Source organism: Passer montanus, unplaced genomic scaffold, assembly GCF_014805655.1.
Source record: "Passer montanus isolate IOZ18808 unplaced genomic scaffold, ASM1480565v1 scaffold66, whole genome shotgun sequence".
Classification (NCBI taxonomy): domain Eukaryota; kingdom Metazoa; phylum Chordata; class Aves; order Passeriformes; family Passeridae; genus Passer; species Passer montanus.
The window spans coordinates 3,600,188-3,608,514 of record NW_024371704.1 but is presented as its reverse complement, the minus strand read 5'-3'; positions in this window follow the sequence as shown (position 1 = coordinate 3,608,514).

Below are 8,327 nucleotides of genomic sequence, written 5' to 3'. Positions count from 1 at the left end.
TGAGCTTTCAGAGAGCACCTGAAGCTACAGGCAGGAGCTTTTTTACCTGTTTTACAGTAAATCAGTAAAGTACCTCTGTAGTGGGAAGAGTAACAAACTGAAGCTTTCCTGTGACGTGAAAGAAAATCCTTCTGACTCGCATGGTTACCTCTTACCCAGTGTCCTTTTGAGCAGCAAGGTGTGGTGTTGGGGCCAGGCAAAGATTACTGCTCTCTCAGGACTGATACTCCAAACGAGAAGAGAACCTCAAGATGATCAAAGACATACTAAAAAATATAAAACCTTTCTGAATCTTATGTCCATTTTCTACTTTAATCAAGAATTTTTCCAAGAAATTGCCACACTGCTATAGAGAGCAGTGGAAAGAGCCAAAAGACCACGAAATTGAAGCTGAGTGCAATGTTCAGTCCCAGGGGGATTTATTGCTGAGATACAACTGCATCACCACCCACACACTCACAGCAACAGACTGAAAGGCACTGCTACACCATTCCCATTGGACCATTTCTCCAATGATTAAGTTTCCTGTTATAAAGCAGAGGAAATTATATTTACATTATCAGTAACATAATCAATTGTAGGGAACTATTGTAATATATTACAATTTATTTCAGGACTTTCTGTTAATTACCATCCAGGAGCTTTATCATTCAACAGATCTTGAAGGAATTCCTTGCATTTATCACAGAGCAGAGGTGAAACTTATAGGTTTAGACCAGGAGCTGTGTCCATGGCAATAAGCAGAAATTAAATTAATTTAATCTTCAAGCTCTCTTTCTGAAACAATAATACCTTTGTCTTTTACCTCTTTCTTTCATCACCTACCAGCTGTTTTTACAGACACTTCTATTTTATAAACATTGTTCTTTCTTGCTTTTATAATATTTTTTCTCTATCCTCCTGTAAACTCTATAAGACTCCAGCAATAAAGAATATTTCATTTTCAGTCTTTCTCTGAGTAGAACAAAGCCAGTCCTGAGACTTATCTCTCCTTAAAGCAACTACTGATTGCATAACCCTAAAAAGACCACCCTATTGACATTTTCCTGTAGTTCATTGTTGTCCAGGTCAATTAACTGGCATCACATGAGCTTGAAATTGATATTATTTGGGCATTTTTCTGCCACTTCAAGGGATAGCAAAAATCTTATTTTTAATTTTCTTTCATTTCTCTTTTTGTCTTTATCCAGCTAAATAGTAGGATAGACAGAAGCATTTTATCATCTCAGCATAAATCTCCCCTTTATTCCAATGAGGCAGTCTGTTTTCCAAGGAAAGGAAATGCACATTTCTGTGAGGTACTGCAGCCAAGCTCCTACAATGCAAAATATTAGGACATGCACAGCATTTTGTAAAATATGGCATACATTTCTGTTTCTCATAAACAGACTCTAATTCGGCTCGCTCGCTACCCATGGACAGTAGGTGTCTGGGCTTTCAGGAAAAACAAGGAAAAGGCAATCTGGATAGGTTTTAAATGGAACTTGGTTTAGTTCAGCTGAGAGCAGCCTGGGAGACGGGAAGGAAGCTGAGCAGTGTTCAAGGCTACTTGGAGACTTTTTTTTTTTTTTCAAACACAGAAGAAAGCAGACAGAAACTAGAGGTTTTTCCCCTGCAGCAGGAGCTCCTACTATGTACACATGTGATCCATTCTGACAAACTCTTGAGACCTCTCTGCTGTCTAGGGAAGGTCATTTCCTTGGAGCATGATCCCCACAGCTGCATGCTGCTACCCTTGACCCTTTGAGGGATCATAACCCCAAACTTCCCTGCACACCACAAGGAAAACTCTCACATCCCTTCAGCACATTTCATTCCTCATCCAGGGAATGGGTAAAACAAAGATTTTTTTTTTCCCCAGTCTTGTCCTTTTTATTCTCCTCTATTCATTCCTCATCCAGGGAATGGGTAAAACAAAGATATTTTTTTCCCCAGTCTTATCCTTTTTATTCTCCTCTCCTGAGAGGGGGATTTCCTGCCCCAGAGGGTAAATTGCACTTAATAATACAGAGTTCACAGCTGCTTGGGTCACATGCAGTCAGGAGCAGATGGAGCATGTTGTGCCCTGGCTTCCCACCAATACAGATTTAGGTCTCACATCTGCCATCCCGTCCTCATCTCTGACAACATGTGCTTCAATCCTCCTTCCTGGCTTCTCCATCCCAATGAATAATTCCCCTCTCCCATTCCTAAAATTGGGACAGAAAACTGGGGGCTGCCACAGCAAAGTATAAAGATGTTTTGCCAGCTTTATGCCAGGAGTAAGATTCCCCAGTCAGCAGTTTTGCCTGTTGCAGGGTCACTTCATGCTGCTCCAAAAGCATCAAGAGGCCACAGAAAATCAGAAATTCCGGCCTTCTGTGGCTGTGTGACAGCAGGAATTTAGAAGGTTGTATTAAATTTATTGTAGCATGGATGCTTTATGGCATCCAGTAAACTGCACAGAAAAAACATACTCAGAAACATGAACTTCTGCTTATCTCCCCTGGTCTGCATTCCCTCTCAAGACAACAGAAAAGAACAATTTCCTCCAGGAAAGGGTTCAGAATTGCATTTTAATTAAAGCTGCTCTGGCGACTCTTCATTTTAGCCACCCTCTTCCAACCCAATGAGCTAGAAAATCCAGGGAGAGCAGCTTTCTCAGAGTTAGCTGCTGAGAATAACCTCTCCCACCCCACATCTACACCAAAGCATGATGGAAACCATGGTCCAAAACATCTTTGGGAACTAGGCCTTTCATTTCAGTACTTCTAATATTATTTTACATCACTGTTATCAATGTCACCAAAAGATGCAATTCCTTTGGGATTTCTCAAGTTCTACTGTTGTCATTCATCTTAAGCCCGTGATTTTTTTTTAATATTGCCAGTAACAGTTGAATATAAATCTTACTTTATTCCCAATCTATGCAAAAAGCAGTTTATGGATTGTGCCTTGTATATGCTATGAGGGGCTGATTTCTTGTTTGGGGATTTTGTTTTTGTTGTTTACTTGTTTTTGTGTGCGTTTGTTTCAGCTTTTTCTTCCATAAAATGACAGAAGAATTATAATAATACTATTTCCCACTTCTCTTACACAGGAGAGAAGAAACTTGGCAGTTACCGTGTGGTAATATTAATTTGTTATTAGTATTAGTGAATGAAAACACTACTAAAAAGATCATTTACATTTTCAGAGATTAATGGGATTTCTTGATGCATATTTACTTTGTGTCATCATAGTCTATTTACCAAAAGCTCATTTTATTAATGAAGAGCACAGAAATGTTCAAAAATAAACAGTTTTTTTATCTCACTTCCAGTCCTAAATCACTGAAGACAAGAAGAAAGACTTTGTGTGGGACCTGTCATAGCTTTTAAACATTATATTATTATTATACAGTGGATCTTAACAAAGTTACTTTTATTTAGAGAAATCTGTTCTTTCTGAGAACATAAGACTCTTCTTCTTTAAGAAAAGGGCAAAAAACCCCAGACATTGTAAAAAAAGGTTAATCTAAAAGAAATAATGCATCTGGTGGGTTTAGTTGACTATTATACTTTTTTTTTAAGCCTTGTTTTCTGTTGCAAAGCTATGCTCTAGTGCCCCTGTTGTAACCACAAACTGAGGGGAAGGAAACTTGTCCTGGTAGACCACACCTACAATGAAATTTGAGAGCACCAAGGTCCTGTTCAGGGACCCTTTCCAACTTCATGGGAGCTGTGTCCAGCTGACTGCCCAGGAGACAGGTAAGGGAATTTTCTCCTGGGACCACAGCATCTGAGTGTTAAAATTTGTAAGTCAGTTTATCACTCGGAAGGCAACAAGATGTCCCTAGCAAATTGCTACTTCCTACAAAACAGAAAATTATGTAGTCAACTGGCTTCAGACTCAGTTCCTAAATATACCTTCCTCCCAATGATGTAATACTCCAAGGCACAGAGGAATTAAATCAGTACAATTATGGAGTATAATAATAGTAATAAACATTATCCAAAATTAAAAAGGTAAGTCTCAAAGGACACATTTTACCACCAGAACAAGCATGCCCATGGATTTTGTTAAGGTCATTAGCCTGAGGATTTGCTTTTAGGTCAACAATGGCACTGAACTCTTTCAGAGAAAAAAAAAAAAAAAACCAAAAACCTATATTAAACCAGAAGCATCATGAAAACCACAGGCAATGAGATGTAAAAAATATTTCAGAGTTATAAAGAACAGTCATGCTCTTGCTGCTGAGGGACTTTGTAAACACTGCATCCAAGTTGGAACTGAAGATATGAACTCCAGGGGCCTTGTGCTTTTTCCAAATCTGCTTGAAAACTATGCTCAGATTAAAACCTAATCTTTAATCATCTACCATCACTGAAAACAGGAAAATCAAAGATTGCAAAGGACAGTGCTGCTAAATCCCAGGAGTGTGGAACCTTCTCAAAACCCACTGAAGAGAAATGTGGTTTGCCAGTTTTGCCATTAATTTGCCTATCCAGTTTGGTTTTGAAAACTCTTCCTACAATGAAATTAAAGCAAAACAAACAAAAAATGTAGGGCAGAACATTTCTACTACAGGACATCCCAGCTCTTGTGTTTCCATATGTCCTACTGCATGTAGTTAACATGCAAATTTAGTTATTCATTATCAATTAGGTACTCTTACATACTCTAAAACTTTGAAAAGGAATAGAAATGCACTCAGACACTCTGACTACAAGGACATAGATTTCCATCCAGTAACAAACCCTGAAGAAAAAAATCCTTCCACTATGACAGAAAAATACTGATACCTATTTATAGTTGGGGAGAAATGAGTGTCTTCCCCTTGTACAAAGTGGGTACATTCCACACAATTTTCCTAAGCCCATGTGCTAATTGCTTGTTTTTGCAAATGCTATGGACTGTTACATACCAACCTTGACCAAAATTGTTTTACATGTGCTCATTTACCTCATGTGCTCTTCATTTAAACAGGCTATGAGCAGTCAAAGAAGAGATGTGATTTGTTCTTGACAGACCTCCATCTCAGCAGCTTATTCTCAGTTTCTACGTATATGCATATGGATCATTTAAATTTACAGCATCTTCTTTGCTTTTTTGTAATTAGGCTGCCTGCTTAATATTTCCTGAAACTCTCTGCATTCCATCTGTCATTGGAAATAAGGCTTATTTTGTGTCTTCTCTAGTTCTCTGGGATTTTACCCAATTTTAAGCACAGACATTGCTTTAGCTAGTCCTGAAATGCCCTAGAGAGAAATTCATCAGATCCTGTTGAGCTGAAAGCATCTAATTGATGTAAAAGTTCTTTGACCTGTTCTTTCTCTTGTTCCTGTCCCCTGTTGTGTTTTAATGATTGTATTAAAAATAATTCAAATAATTAAAAATAATTAACCTTTTATGGGAAACTAAAAGAGAATAGGCTGCTAATAGTTGGTATTTTCAGTTGTTTACTCACCTTCCTCACAAAATCATTCTCTACAAGTTAAGCAGTAATTTATCTAAAATCTTCCCTTAAATTATATGGCCACAGATTGTCATAAGGATAAGGTTTCTATTCTCCCACAACAATTTAGCCTCTACTTGCCCTCCCTCACACACTTTCACTCTGTCCCACACCCCTTTGGCCTCCCACCACTTTTACAGCTCTAGGGTTTTTTTATGGCCACATGTTGCTCTCCAGTCTCCAAACCCTTTTAAACCTCCTTATGGCCTCTAACTCCATTTTTCACCCCTTCCTTTGCCCTGCCTATTACTCCCCCATGCCTTGCATTATCAATCCCTCCCCAGCCTTATTCTTGCCTCACCCTTTCCTTGCCAACCCCCTTTCCTTCCCTTTCCCTGCCTTGCTTTGCCAATCCTTCCCTTGTCTGCCCCTCATGGAATCCTTGGCTGCACCAAGGATTGCTGTATGTGCACTCCACATACAGCCACTAAGATCAAAATCTAGAAACTTTCCCCCAAAAAATTTGGCCCCTGAATCACCTGTAAACGTTGCTGCAATCATTTTATAGTGGCTTTTCCATGAATATTAACTTTTTGGAGTTGCTTATGTGGGGGTACTTCTCAAGGCTACTTTTCTATCTTTTAAAATAGTGGAATGTCAAGTGCTAAAAACCTTTGCTGGGTACCAGCTATTACCTCCTGGTAATAATCATGCATCTCTTATCCAGTGCCTCAGACAGATGTGGGTGATTACCACCATTTCTCCCAGAAACAGGCCTGGACCCTGCATATTGATATAAAATGGTATACAAATCTCAGGTTTTCCTAGAACCCCATTTTAGGCAGTGCCACCTCTGCTCAGAGCTCCCTGCTGACAACTCAATCATCTGCCTTGGGTTTTACCCCAAGGGATTGTAGTGAATATATCAAGTTCTATAATTTACTTACATTAGTTCTGCAGTTGGCTTGTATGACTCTAGACTATCACTTAAATGTAAGAAGGAAGACAACGTGTTTCATTATTAGCATCAGATAAGTAAAAGTATAAAATCCCTATATTCAACACAAAAGGAATTCTTACTTTTGATAAAGTCCTTGCTCATTACAAGATGCTCTTCATTTCACTTCTGCTTAATGCATCATTAGAACAACCTTTTTAACCCCTTTCTTAAAAATTAATACAAGGGGTGGAAATGCAAGGGTTTCCCACACAGCCAGAAAGAAGCACAGCACTGTGGTGGTGAGAATTCCCTTCCCAGTCAACAATGAACTGTCCTTATCTCCCCAGCACACAATCTCACCAGAGGAATTATTGCCATTTGTACTATGCTGCTCCTGATCTACAGTTTGAAACACATCAGTGCCGTGGAGAGAAGCAATGTAACAACTTCCTAGATTACACAGAGGAGCGATTAGCCCTAGAGCAGATCAATAACATCAATGGTTTGAGCACCAGGATAAATAAAACCTGATATTGATAACAGGTTAATTGTGTTTCAAGCTGCTCATGCCAGGGATAAAAATTTGATAAGACTGGAAATCTCAAAGCCTTGTTGCACTTGGTTCTGTTCTTTTTTTATTTTATTTTATGACTAAACTAGAGGTTTAAACTCAGACCATAACTCAATTATGCTGAGAGAGACATAAGAACAAGAAAATAAAATCAGAGAATTTAATCTTATGAAGTGTGGTCCTGACTCTGCTACAGCAAGAGCTCAGTGTGTCACTGTGCAAGGATGAGATGAACCACAGGAGGCTGCTCTGCTTTGCCACTTACATTTCAATGAAGGTTTTTCAGTTCAAACCAGAATTTTCTCAGAAAGGAGCTAGATTCTGACCTCCACAAAGCTTAGTCTGTACCTTGGTGACCTTCAGCACCTGACAGGAGATTGCTCAGTATTTTCTAACAAATCCTGTAAATGTAGGGAACACCACCTTTTCCCCCCATAGCTGCACTTAACTCCTCTGAGGTAAAATTGCACCTTAGTGAATGATCAAGCCACAAAAACACAATACAAATGTAAGTAACAGATGCTCCCTTTGCCACAGTAAATTGAAATTAGCATTTTCTTCTCTCTGATTTGCCCTGCATTACAGAAAGCCTCTTAAAAAATATGCTTGGAATGTTACTCAACATTTTCATAGTTAAGTAAAAGTAGTAAAATCTCATTCATACTTGAACTCCTATGTATTTTCCAACAGTTTGAAATGTTTCTGGTAGCAGTGAGTAACAGAGAGGGGCATGTTATAAACGAGTTACATGAAGTAAAAATGATTATTTTTATGTTGAACATGATTTTTCTCATTTAAATGATCATTGGATTCAAGGTGACTCAATCACGTGCTGAACCCAGGGTGGTTCAGGAGTGAAATTTAATCATAGACATATCTCCTGAGAAACTGAACATAATCGTATTGTAATCATATGGAAGCAGTCACTTACAGAAACATCTCTCATTTCAGCCTTTAATTCTCCTCAGAGTTTCCTCTCTTTTTTTTTGCCCCAAACTCTGCTTGCCAACAGAAATTGCTCTTCCAATATTTTGAGTTGTCCTTGCTGACTGGAGTACCAGATTTATATCTATATGTGCCTGTAGTTACTTGTATACACATTTTCACCCCATTGCTCACTTAAGGTTTCCCATTTACTGATTAACTCTGGGAAGGAAATTTTCAGAGGGAACCCTGCTGATTACATGCCCAACTTCACTGATTCCCAGAATTATCACTTTTTCCCTCCATAGAAATTAACTAGCTAACAATTGCAAAGTCAAAAAATGTTGCCTGTGTAGATGCCCAATAAATTATTTCCATATTAGTTAAGAAGCCTCATATAAAACTGCAAAAGAAGAATCAATAGCATGCCTCCTATATTGCCATATTCCCTAAATAAGAAATAAGGCTAATTAAGA